The following is a 14,254-nucleotide window of genomic DNA, read 5'->3' on the forward strand; positions in this document are numbered from 1 at the left end:
ACACAATTTGCATAGTAACTGGCACCAATAAAACCAATGTAGTGAAAGAATCCAGATTTCAGGAAGCAGAGGCAATGCTAACAAGTCTCTAGCCATTTCCCCAATAGTCTCCTGATCGTTCCTCTTCTTATATGGACACCAGTCACATTGGATTAGGGCCCCACCCTTATGACCTCATCAACTTCAAATCAAAGGCCCTATCTCAAAGACAGTCATATTCTAAGATCCTAGGGTTAGGGCTTCACTATTCAGTTCATAACAGCCATGTGGTGCCCCATAGACCTGGGTTCAAATACAGGCTCCTTCTGTGGTATGACTTTGGGCAATTAACTGGTTGAGTCTCAGTTTCCAAAAGCAGGAACAAGATCCCTATCCCATAGGTTTGTGGAGGAATGAGAGGCCACAGGAAGTGCTCAGAGCAATGCCAGTGGAAACAAAGAACAGCACAGCCGTTTTCCATCTCCATCTGATCATCCACGGATTGCAACCCAGTGTTACCCAATGTTCTCTCTGATTTGCCGGGAGCTAAAACGCCAACAAGTAACTCAAATTTTGCTTACCTAGAGCTATTCCAATCACATGGTCGTTCATAAAAAGTATTCCCACTGAATGTACTAATATGTAAGGGATGCAGCACAGGGTCTAGCACATACTTTACAAACGTCTTCCCTTACTCTCACCCATTTAATCATGAGAACAGACCAGTGAGATAAGAGCAAAAATAAACAAATGGGACCTAATCAAACTTAGAAGCTTTTGCACAGCAAAGGAAACCATAAGCAAAATGAAAAGACAACCTACAGTATAGGAGAAAATATTTGCAAATGATTCGACTGATGAGGGCTTAATTTCCAAAATATACAAACAGCTCATACAATTCAATAACAAAAAAAACAACCCAATGGAAAAACGGACAGAAGACCTAAATAGACATTTCTCCAAAGAAGACATACAGATGGACAATAGGCACATGAAAAGATGCTCAACATCACTAATTATCGGAGAAATGCAAATCAAAACTACAATGAGGTACCACCTCACATCGGTCAGAATTGGCCATCATTAAAAAGTCTACAAACAATAAATGCTGGAGAGGGTGTGGAGAAAAGGGAACCCTCTTACACTGTTGGTGGGAATGCAAATTGGTGCAGCCACTATGGAAAACAGTACGGAGGTTCCTCAGAAAACTAAAAATATAGAGTTGCCATATGATCCAGCAATCCCACTCCTGGGCATATACCCAGACAAAACTATAATTCGAAAAGATACAGGCACTCCTACGTTCATAGCAGCACTATTTACAATAACCAAGACATGGAAACAACCTAAATGTCCATTGACAGATGAATGGATAAAGATGTGAGATATATATAAAATATATTCCACTATATATATATATATATATATATATATATATGTATATATATATATATGTGTATATATATAGTGGAATATTACTCAGCCATAACAAAGAACGAAATAATGCCATTTGCAGCAACATGGATGGACCTAGAGATGATCGTACTAAGCAAAGTAAGTCAGAAAGAGAAAGACAAATACCATGATATTACATGTATATGGAATCTAAAATATGAAACAAATGAACAAAATAGAAACAGACTCACAGATAGAGAGAACAGACTTCTGATTGCCAAGGGGGTGGGGGTGTGGGAGAGGGAAGGATTGGAAGTTTCGGATGAGCAGATGCAAAGTGTTATATATAGAATGAATACACAACAAGGCCCTACTGTATAGCACAGGGAACTATATTCAATATCCTGTGATAAACCATAATGGAAAAGAATATGAAAAAGAATATATATATGTATAAATGAGTCACTTTGCAGTACAGCAGAAATTAACACAACATTGTAAATCAAGTAGACATCAATAAAATTTAAAAAAACAAAAAAACAGACCTGTGAGGTAGGCACTCTTAGCCCAATTTTAATGATGAGAAAGTGATCTAAATAACTTGCAATCACCAGACATGTATTTGGATCTTCACTGTGGGCCTGTCTATTCCCTAGGGTGAGTCTATTCTCAGGGGCCCTGGCTCTTTGCATCTGAGAGCTGAGAGCTCTAGAGAAGCTTATGCTCAGGCCTTCTGGCCGCTCCAGGATGGATCGCATAGAGGATAAACATTCGGCAGCCAGTATGTGCCTGAGATGACTGTGGTCAAGATTTTGTTTTGAGCACCCACTGTATACCAGGAGCTGTGTGAGACTCTGGGGGTCCAAATGGTGAGCCGAACAGATTTCACCCTTACGCTAATTGAGCTTCCAGTATGGGAAAGAGATACACGTTAAACAAAGACCAGAAATACATAATAAAAAGAGGGATAAGTTGTCTGAAGAAAATAAATTCTATGAGAAAGAATGGGAGGTCCAGACCCTTCTGAGAAAATGGCATTAAGTGGAGATGAGAGAGAAGCTGGAGCTGGCCAGGAAAGAGTATTCCTGAGAACGAGTAAGAGCAGGGAGAACTCCATGCTGCCCGGCCACCTGCGGGAGGTGGAGAGGGGAGGGGTGACAAGGAGGAGAACAATGGAAGAGAATTCTGGAGAAGAAGGCAAGGGGCTGGGTCATTTAGACACTTTTAGGTCCCCTTGAAAACCTATTTTATTCTGAGCGCAGTGGGAGGGTTTTTACACAGGAGCTTGACAACATCCTGTTTACATGTTTAAATGATCACACTGGGAGCTTCGTGGAGAATAGATGGTAAAGCGTAGAAGCTAGAATAGACATGGGAAGAGGCCAAAAGCCTAGAACAGTAGCCCAGGTAAGAAAAAGCAGCAGGGTCCCAGACCAGAGCCATGGACCTCAGGATGAACCTAACTGGCGATGGAGAGAAGAGGGTTTCTTTGCACGTATCACACCCACCCCGGCTGCAATGTGCCTAAATTTAATGAAACCTAAGTTTTTAGGTCATAGGTGAAGCTCTAGATGGGGGTGGGGAATTCAGACCAAGAGGGTGGGAAGAAGCCACGAAACTGAGAGGAGCAGCCGTACCCAAACTCCCAGCACTTCCTTAGGAAACCTGGAGTGGGGAGGGTGGCCAGAGCAACGGGAGGATGTTTGGATGGGAGAAAGGGATCCTGAAAAGCCTGGTAACCAGGGCTCCCACGGACCCGGCTGCTCTGCTAAGCACCCACCCTTTCCCCCGCCAGGCACCTCCTCCCCACTAGAGGCCCGGCCCCACCCCCTGCTCAGGATGCAGGATGCCTTCCTCAGGAGCTGCTGCTCTCCTCCCACCCAGAGGTGGTCCTTGCCCGCTCCTTCCCCGTAACCCTTTACACAGCCCTGTCCTGTCACGGGCATTGGAGCAATGCAGCCCCAGACTCCAGTAAGGGCTCTAGTAAGGGGTCTCCCGCTGATTAACTGAAGGATGGGTGAATTACATATTATCTCAATGGTGACTGAGACCCTAATGTAAATGTGACACTAAACCAGCAGAACTCACGAGATGTAATTAACACACCTACTTCTTGAATCTGTGCCTCTCACAGCCCCCTTCCACTGGATGAAAACGTCAGTAGCCCCGGAACTTTCTCAGCACACTTTAAATCACAAAACATGGTCTCAAGTGAGAAATCAGAAAGTCCAGTTCAGTATATTGATCAATTACTCACTATTTTATTGCAAGGTTACACTTCTTCCCTGCTCCTAACTAGGGCCAGGTAAAGGGTTACCTACTTTCCAGAACTAGAGGGTGGTGGTCCCTCCTTCCCTGATTTGTTCTCCCTGGTTTGGGAACATACTTGGTGGGGAAGGAAGGGAATCCGAGAACAGCAGAGCAGCTTGTAAGCCGGCTCCAAGCAACCTGGACCTGACTGATGCTCACAGCCCCCTCTCTCGCAATGCTCTTTCTGGGTTCTTTGGAGGGTCCCCTCCAGAACCTTCAACCATCACTCTCCTTGCCAGGAGCCGTGCCTGTGTCAGTGGGCTGTTCCTGGTGCCCCTGACCTTCTATGCCAGTGCTACAGCCCACAGCCTCTTACTGCAGGGGTTTTCTCTTCCACAGGCTGCCGTCTTGTGCAGGGTCTGTTTAAGTGGCTCCCTGCTGATACTCCTGCTGCAGGTCCCTTACAGGGCCCCCTGTGGGCCATGTAGAGCTGACCCACGTTCAAGGACGAGTCTGTGTTTTTAACAGCCCAGCAGGCCCTCTCGCCCTCTGCCCTCCCCAATGGCTCCAGGCTGAGAGGCATAGCCTCTGGCCTCTAAATTTTTGCGGGTGTATTGACTCCAGGTCAGTGTCCCCACAGCTGCAGTATCGCATACCAAGCCTTCCAGGGGTGCTGTTGAAGCCCCGCCCCCGCCAGCACCCTCCACCTCTCCGCCTTGAGGAAGGGTGTGCACAGCCCAGCTCACTCTGCTTAAACCCTCCCTCCTTATCTCCTGCAGTATTCCTTGGAAACTGTGAAGGAAAGCGCACCAGGTGACCAGAAACCTGGGTGGTTTCTGATCACTGAGTCTGAGGGGACTCTTCTCTCTGTCTTCCCTCCACCATGGCTCTCTCCCTGGTCACCTTGTCCAGAGGCAAGATGGCACTCAGCCTGTCGGCCACAACACAGCTCCTGATGATGCCAGCAGATTGAAAAGAGATCCGCCTGCACCCTGCCTTGCAGCATCCAACCCAGACTGAGAGACTGAGGCCCCGGCACCAGCCCAGGCCAGACTCTTCCAAAACATGTGCCCCCTGAGAGATGAGGGCTGGGCTGAAGGGAGGGAGAGTGAAGTCATGTCTGAACCACCGGAGTCCAATTCAGCCACTGACTCTCTGAGCGAGGACAGAGTGACCCAGCCAGGGCCTGGGAAGGAGTAAGCGAAACCAGCATTGGGTGCTGTAGATCCTACAATGCTGGAGGTTCGGCAACCTGCCTGTGAAATTGGTACCAGCTGTTCTGGGCTGGTCAGTACAACCTACCAGCATCCAGCTGCCTTGATTTCTCAAGCTCCCCACCGGGAAGCAGTTGGGTGATCAGCAGCTAGAGGGGTAGAGGGAGTGTTCTGGGAAGTTCTCCCATTTGGGCTGACCAAGAAGGGAGACGGAATCAGCCCAAGGACAGTGTCTCTCTCTGGCTGTTAGAAGTGTGCTCACTGAAGAGCGTCTTGGAGCTGCCACTGGGGGGTTTCCACCCGAGGCAGACCCAGAGCTCCAGGTTATATGGAGTGGTGACGGAAAAGTGAGCAGAAATCCAGGAGTGGAGCCAAGGAGGGCTTCACTCCCAGTTCAGCCACTCCCCAGCTGTGTGACCTTGGGCAAGTCACTTCCTCTCTCTGGTCCTGCCTTGGATACTTCACCCTGTACGTCCCCGTTCTTGTGACACTCATCTCAAATGCAGTTGTGTGTGTAGCATCTGCCTTCCCAGCCTCGCTGCAAGCTCCCTGAGCACACAAGCCAGTCTGTGTGATTCAGCTCTACGTGGGCCTGGCCCATGGCAGTGCTCAAGGAGAAAAGAGAAACCTCAGTGAATAATATGGGCAGCAACCCTTCTATACTATGAACTCACAGATACTGTCCTTAGTAGAAGAATGTCTGCAGTACCACCATCATCCCTAGACTGGGGCAAGAGGGGCCCCTGCCCTGGGCCTGACTTTTAAAAGACACTGCATGCACAAGCTCCAAAATACAAGACTTTTTTTTTTCCTTTTTGGTCTTTTAAGAAACTTTTTGAAAAATTCAATAACCAATCGAGTGAAAAAGAATTAGGGAAGAGGAACATGCCATCTAACTGGGGCTCTCAGGCCACAGGATGCTGGAGGGAGGGGCTGTGGAGGATCATGGTCTCTGCCCTGGGAAACTAGAGAAGGGGGTGCTGCTTGGTTGAGGTCACATACCCCAGATCACCCCAAGTGAGTGTCCAGACAGACAGACCACTGCACCCCTTCCCTTGCTTCTGCTTGGGTGGGGTAGTTTTGGGAGGCCCTCGCTTCCTAAGGATCCTGACAAGTCAGTCTCCATCCTAGGCTCAGGTGGGTTCCAGTGGGTCCAGATAACCTGGGCTCCTGGGCCTCACTTATCTCATTAATCCTCATAATGTGTTATCTCCCTTAATCCTCATAATAAACTTATGAGGTCTGGTTATGGTTCTCATTTTGTAGATGAGGAAACTAGCTCAGAGAGGTTAAGTAATTTGCCTGAAGTCACATAGCTAATGACTGCCAGGGATGGGATTTGAACCCAAGTCTGTCAGATTCCAGAACTTACGCCTTTAACCACCATCACTTCCAAAAGCAACAACTGTGCATCTTCTATGTGCCCAGCATTGTTCTGGGTCATGCATGCCAAAGGATCTTCCGGGCATTCATTATTCTGAAAAGGAGAGCCCTACACGTACCACAGACTTCTCAGCTACTAAGAAATATCAAACAATTTCAACAGCAGTAGGGGTATATTTGTGATAAATTAAGTGAAGAGCCCCTCTCAGAAAAGGAAATATAAAATATCAAGGTGCAAGACTGGTTGGAGGCTGCCCTAGGAGGAGGGATGTAGGCCATCAGGTCTGCTCAGTGTGGAATAGTGAAGAAAGGGCGGGGCACAGGGAGAGGGGACTGGAATTTATAAAACAGTACAAAGCCAAGATGAGGTGATCTTCAGCAGAACCATCTCTCCATCTCCCACAGGACACAGATAAATCCAAACAGTATTTTCCACGCCCAACTTATCTCTCCCCTTAGCAGAATTCAACAATGGTGACCATTGCTTCTTTCTCAAAAAAATTCTTCTGGCTTTCATGATATGACTCTCTCCTGATTCACGTTATTCCTCTCTGGCCAGCAGGGAAGGGACTAAGTGGAGGCAAGTGAAACGTCTAGGGTACAAAATTTAAGGAGACATTTACTCTCAAGATTATGCAAATGCTTTCCTCTTCTGCTGCATCTTTAATTGTAGACATTCCTCCAGACTTAACCCTGTGCTCTCTTCCCTGGGAGATCTCACCCAGGCACAAAGCTTCAATGACCACGTCTATTCGGAGGACCTACAGATTGATCTCTCCAAACACCATCACTCCTCTGGGCTCCCGAGCCAAATAGCCCACAGCCCACTTGGAAACCCTTCTTGGCTGTTTCAAAGACATCTCAAACTAAACATTCTCAAAGCAGAATTTAAGATACCCACTCCGCAAATAGTCCTTCCCAGTGCCCCCAGCCTCAGTGAATGGTTCACCATCCATGCAGTTGCCCATACCTAAAACCCTGGGGTCATTCTTGATACAATCCTCTTCCTAATCCTCATCCAATCCACCAAGCACTGTCTCCTTACCTCCTTAATATCTCTTCATGAAGCTTACATCTTGTCTACCACCACCCTAGTCTAATCTACCATGTTCTCTTAACTGGATGCCTATAAAAGCCTTTTATTATCTGGTTCCCAACATGGGCTTTCACCACACGCCCACCCTCATGCCCATTCTCTCTATGCTGTTTCCAGAAAAATATTTTCAAATCGCCAATCTGAATATGTCACCACATCCTCTAGCCTTCCACAGCTCCCCTCCCTTGCTCCAGAGCCTTTTAAAGGCTTCCCACTGTTCACTGGATAGATCAAAATCCTTAACATGATCTATGAGGATCTTCACGTTCTGGGCTCTGCCCGTCTCTCCAGCCTCATCTCGCCTCATGCTTGGTCACTAATAATTCAGCACCCAATTCCAGTGTGGGTGGGTTCCCACAACAACACTTTCTCTGTGGCACCAGCTGGGTGTCCTACCATTCAACTAAACTTTGACACTATCTATCTGGAGGTAGTTGTCAACTGTGCTTCTGACTGACTGGCTACAGATTGGAGGTTCCAAAGTCCCCCTTTTGGGGTTTGATTAATTTGCTAGAGTGACACACAGGACTCAGAGAAACATCTTACTTACTAGATTACTAGATTATTATGAAAGGATATAACTAAGGGACAGCCATGTGGAAGAGATGCACAGGGCAAGGTAGAGGAAAAGGGCATGGAGTTTCCATGCTTTCTCTGAGCAGGCCACTCTCCCTAAGTCTCCAGGTGTTCACCAACATGGAAGCTTTCTGAACCTCATACTTTTGAGTTTTTATGGAGGTTTCATCACATAGGCATTATTGATTAAATCATTGGCCACTGGTGATCAATTCAACCTCTAGCCCTTCTCTTCTCCCTGGAGGTCAGAGAGGACTGAAATTTCCAACCCTCTAATCACATAGTTTGTTTCCCTGGCAACCAGCTCCCATCGTTAGATGCTTTCCAAAAGTCACTTCATTAATATAAACTCAGGTGTGGTTAAAAGGGGTTTGTTACAAACATTAAGACACCCTTATCACATTTATCACTTAGGAAATTCCAAGGGTTTTAGGGGCTCTTGGGGGTGAAAACCAAATATATATTTCTTATTATAAATCACAATATCACAGTCATGATATACAAGTTCTACCCAGACCCACCTGGCTTTCTTCTACCCCTTATCCTTGCTAGTTTCTCCTCATTACTGAGCCTTTGCTTATGCCTTTCCTTAAGTAACTTCAGACAACCTTTCACTCAACTTAGCCATCATTACCTAATTTACCTGCCCAGCTAAACTCGGGAGACCCTTCAGGGAAATCTTTCCCAACTTCCATGACCTGGTTAGCCCTCCCTTAAGAGGCCCAGCACAGTGCCTGACACATTGCAGGCACTCCAGGAACACTTACTGAATGATTGAATTAAATAAATTCAATGTAATGTATGGAAGAATTCAATACATGTTTGGTGGTTTGAATTTGACAATGCCTACAGGGCTTCCATAAAACAGAGCCTGACTGAGGACAAATAGCACCAAATGAGAACCATCTGACACTCATTTCATGGTACTCATTTCATGGTGCTCAGATCAGATAACTTGGCCCAACTGTGGAATTTATGGGGAATTCACGAGAGGGCTGACAAAGAGATTGGCCAGTTACATTCTGTGGTCAATTATACTCCCATCTTGTTCTGTTTGCACTCTTCACTAAGAGCTACTTTTCCTGGTACTTGGTTTTTATGACTCTACACCCATCCTTCCCTTTTTCACTCCTATGTGACTTTCAAATGACTTCACTATCAGAAAAATCAATCTAATAATATGTATGCCCTTTGCTCTAGACATCCCAGCTGAAGGATTCTAGCTTATAGAAATATTATCATTGCAAATGATATAATACAAAAGAATATTCGCTGCAGCATTTTTATAATGATGAGAAAAGAGAAACAATATAAATGTCCACAAATAGAGAAATGGATTAATAAACCCATACTACAGCACTGTAAAGAATGCAGTAGATCTGCCATGCTCTGATGAGGAGAGTTGCACATCTTAATTTAAAAGGGAAAAAGTTGAAGCACAGTATGTACATTATGATCCCTCTTCCACAACTAATATATGAGTATATGTTTGTAAAAGCATGGTGAAAAATCTGGAAGGATACACATTAAATTGTAATAGTGGTAACCTGTGAGGAAAGAGTTGGAGGGACCTTGGGAAGGTAAACTCTTTTCTTGCTTTATACTCCTCTGCATTATCTGAACTTGTGACAAAAGCACGTGATATTTCTAACTTTAAAACTCCAACAATATAGGTAATTCATTTACTTGTTTGTTTACTATCTGTCCCCCTCACTAGGATGTAAATTACATGTGGTCAGGGACTTTGTCCATCTTTTCTTGTTGCCAGACTCCCTTGTGCCTAGAACAGTGCCTGACACACAGTAAGTGCTCAGTGTATATTTTTAATAAATGATGGATCTTATTTTTGTTTTCTTAGGCCATGCCACGCAGCTTGAAGTTCCCTGACCAGGGATCGAATCCCCAGCAGTGAAAGCACGTAGTGCTAACCACTGGACCGCCAGGGAATTCCCATGATGGATCTATTTTTAAAAGAAAATGCCATTTTAACAAAATTAACAAACGATGTCTTCCACATCCCCTCCTGCTGTGTGTCCTTATCTGGGAAATTGGTTGGGTGCTGAGGAATCTGAAATTTTCTGTATCCACATCATAGGCCCTGAATCAAGGTTGGCCTTTTATCCACATCATTGATTCCCACAGCAAATGAGTTGAAAACCCACAAGGTCCTCCACTAATGAGTGTAGAAAAGCCTGGCAGGTTCAATGTTCTCAAGTGATAAAGCTTCAAATGACAAAGAACTGGTGGTTTTAAGAGAAACCTTGAAAATGAAATAAAGTTCATCCATTCAAAAAACAGGAGCTAAAGAAGAACACAATGAATAACAAACAAGGAAGAATGTGCTGTCACATCACATGTTCAGTAAGGGAAAGGTCACGACTGTTTAACCACCAAATAGTTTAAGCAGGTTAGAAGAACTGAACAAAACCACAAAAGTATAATAGATTATAGCCTAGGAAAAGATCTGCAAAAATACGTACTGAGCTGTATTTTGTGGTACTGTTTCTTTTTAGCTTCCCTTCTGCTTTACTGCAGAACACATAGCAGTGCAAAGGAGATACATGATCTCAAGGACACATGGGCTGTCTCTCCTTTTCTTTATTGCAGTGCTCCTAAAGTTGAGAAGCCACAGTGCAGAGAGGGAAATTGGTCAAGCCAAAGCCAAAGAATCCCAAAACTTAGGGGATTCCACCTTTGGGCAACGGGGGAAGGGAAGGAGGAATTATGTTTGTCCATATCACCTAAACTTAATGGTTCTGGGTTTGGGAATCCTCACTTCTTGCACGTCACAGTTATATAATCTATAACTTCTGTGGTTTTGGTTTTTTCCTTCCTACATCAACAAGCTATTGGAGAGGTCAGTGCATAGTCTGGCCATTGCCAACCAGAAAGATACTCAATGAATTCTTAATGAAAGAATGCAGACACACTTGATCCCTATTGAGAGGTGGGGGGAAATGTAATTTGTTAACTGCTAGAAGCCAATAGAAATAAAATGCTAACAGCCTAAAGAACTTCCAGCTCAGTATCTGATTATTTTATACCTGGGATCTTTATTCATAAAAGAGAAATCTACTGTCTTTCCAGTGTCTTTCCCTGTGACAGCAGCTTAATGCGATCACATCCAGTGTGGGCGAAAGTTAAATATTCTTTAAAAAATAAGTTTGCAAGAATACAACTTAGGGGACTTCCCTGGTGGCACAGTGGTTAAGAATCCACCTGTCAGTGCAGAGGACACAGGTTCGAGCCCTGGTCCGGGAAGATCCCACATGCTGCAGAGCAACTAAGCCTGTGCACCACAACTACTGAGCCTGCGCTCTAGAGCCCGCAAAGCACAGCTACTGAGCCTGCACGCCACAACTACTGAAGCCCATGCACCTAGAGCCCATGCTCTGCAACAAGAGAAGCCACCACAATGAGAAGCCCACACACTGCAACGAAGAGTAGCCCCCACTCGCCGCAACTAGAGAAAGCCTGCCCGCAACAACGAAGACCCAACACAGCCAAAAATAAATAAATAAAATAAAATATATAAAAAAATACATCTTAGAAGTATTGAATACAGAGGGATGTGATTAAATTTTATTTTAAGGGGAATATTTACAGAATAATAAAATAAGGCATGTGGTTTGAAGTGAGGAGGAAGCAAGAGAGAAATTTTCACTTTTAGCTTCATTCTGTTCTATGTTGTTTGAATTTATTTCAAGGATCAGGAAATACATAAACATAAAGGGATAAAAAGTGAATTCAGAGAGGAAACAATCTATAGTTTTCTCCAAGTGCTGTAGCTAACATTGTCCCATAGGTCCCTTGGAATCTTTCTCAGGAAATCATTTCTCTCCCCATGAGGGTCAGCCAGCACTTGTGGCTTCTCTCCAGTGGTCCTCGATAAAAATCAGCTCAAGGTATGATGGCAGATCAAATCTGATCTCTGCTGGCAGACTGGGAAATTTACAGGGAACATTTGAACTTTATCAGAGAACAAAATTTGAAGTCACAGGAAAGAAACTGGAGGGGGAGGAACTGTAGACTGTGAAAATATTACTGAAATGGAAATGGGGGGAGATGCTTATAAAATTTTAAGCAATATGTTTTGATAAGGTAAGAGATTATATGCAAAACAAACCCAATATTTGTGGTTAAGAGCACAGGCTTTGTGGTCACAGAGACCTGGGTACTAATCTTTCTCTGCCAGTTGACATTTGGGCAACTTATCTGCCTCTCTAAGGCTCACTTTCCTTTTTTCTTTCTTTTTTTTTAATCAGTTGGGTATAATGAAAAGACAGTGTTGCTCAGAGGAGTACATAAAAGTGCTCAGTAAAAGGTAGTCATTAACCAAATCTACAGACTCAGTGCAATTCCTATCAAAATTCCAATGACATTTTTTATAGAAATAGAACAAACAATCCTAAAATTTGCATGGAATGACAAAAGATCTCAAATAGTCAAAACAATCTTGAGAAAGAAGAACAAAGTTGGAGGCATAACACTTTCTGATTTCAAACTATATTACAAAGATACAGTAATCAAAACAGATTCATAGATCAATGAAACAGAATAGAAAGCCCAGAAATAAACCCACACTTATGTGTCAATTAACTTACGACAAAGAATATACAATGAACATACAATGTGGATTGTGTATTCAAGAATACACAATTATAAGCCAGGGATGGGGAAAGGACAATCTCTTCAATAAATGGTGGTGAGAAAATTAGACAGCCAAATGAAAAAGGATGAAAGTGGACCACTATCTTACATCATACACAAAAATTAGCTCAAAATGGATGGAACTCTTGAAATGGATAAAAGACTTGAATGTAAGACCTGAAACCATAAAACTCCTAGAAGAAAACACAGGCAGTAAGCAATTTGACATCAGTCTTGGTGATGATTGTTTGGATTTGACATCAAGAACAAAGGCAACAAAAGGAAAAATAAACAAGTGGGACTACAGCAAACTAAAAAGTTTCTGCACAGCAAAGGAAACCATCAATAAAATGAAAAGGCAGCCTACCAAATGGGAGAAAACACTTGCAAATCAATACCTGATAAGGGGTTAATATCCAAAATATACAAAGTATTCTTACAATTCAAGAGCAAAAAAAAAAAAAAAAAAAATAGTAATAATAATAATCCATATAAAAAGGTAGAGGGTCTGAATAGCTGTTTTCCAAAGAAGACATACAGATGGCAAACAGGTACATGAAAATGTGCTCAACATCACTGATCATCAGGGAAATGCAAATCAAAACCACAATGAGATATCAACCTCACACCTATCAGAATGGCTATTCTCAGAAAGACAAGAAATAACAAGTGTTGGCTAGTAAGTGAAAAAAAGGGGACCCATGTAAACCGTTGGTGGGAATGCAAATAGGTGTAGCCACTATCGAAAACAATATGGAGGTTCCTCAAAAAATTAAAAATAGAGCTACCACATGACTCAGAAGAATACAACCTTCCAAAACTGAATCAGGAACAGACAATCTGAAAAGACTGAGCATTAGTAGTGAAATTGAATTTGTAATTTAAAAAATGTTCCAGGGCTTCCCTGGTGGCGCAGTGGTTGGGAGTCTGCCTGCCAATGCAGGGGACACGGGTTCGAGCCCTGGTCTGGGAGGATCCCACATGCCGCGGAGCGACTAGGCCCGTGAGCCACAATTGCTGAGCCTGCGCGTCTGGAGCCTGTGCTCCGCAACAAGAGAGGCCAATAGTGAAAGGCCCGCGCACCGCGATGAGGAGTGGCCCCCACTTGCCACAACTGGAGAAAGCCCTCACACAGAAACGAAGACCCAACACAGCCATAAATAAATAAATAATAAATAAAATTTAAAAAAAAAAAAAAAAAGTTCCAGCAAACTCAAGTCCAAGACCAGACAGCTTCACAGAGTAATTCTACAAAACATATAAAGAAAAGCTAATACCTATCCTTCTCAAACTATTCCAAAAAATTGAAGGGGTTGGAACACTCCCAAATTCATTCTACAAGGCCACCATAACTCTGATACAAAAACCAGACAAAGACAGTACAAAAAAAGAAAATAGGCCAATATCTCTGATGAATATAGATGCAAAAATTCTTAACAAAGTAATAGCAAAGCAAATCAATAATATATAAAAAGGATCATACACTATGATCAAGTGGGATTTATTCCAGGGATGCAAGGATGGTTCAATTTTTGCAAATCAATGTGATACACCACATTAACAAGAGGAAGGATAAAAATTACACCATCATCTCAATAGATGCAGAAAAAGCATTTGGCAAAACTCAACATTCATTCATGATAAAAACCCTCATCAAAGTGGGTATAGAGGGAACATATCTCAACATAACAAAAGATATTTATGACAAACC

Source organism: Eschrichtius robustus, chromosome 7 (assembly GCF_028021215.1).
Source record: "Eschrichtius robustus isolate mEscRob2 chromosome 7, mEscRob2.pri, whole genome shotgun sequence".
Lineage (NCBI taxonomy): Eukaryota > Metazoa > Chordata > Mammalia > Artiodactyla > Eschrichtiidae > Eschrichtius > Eschrichtius robustus.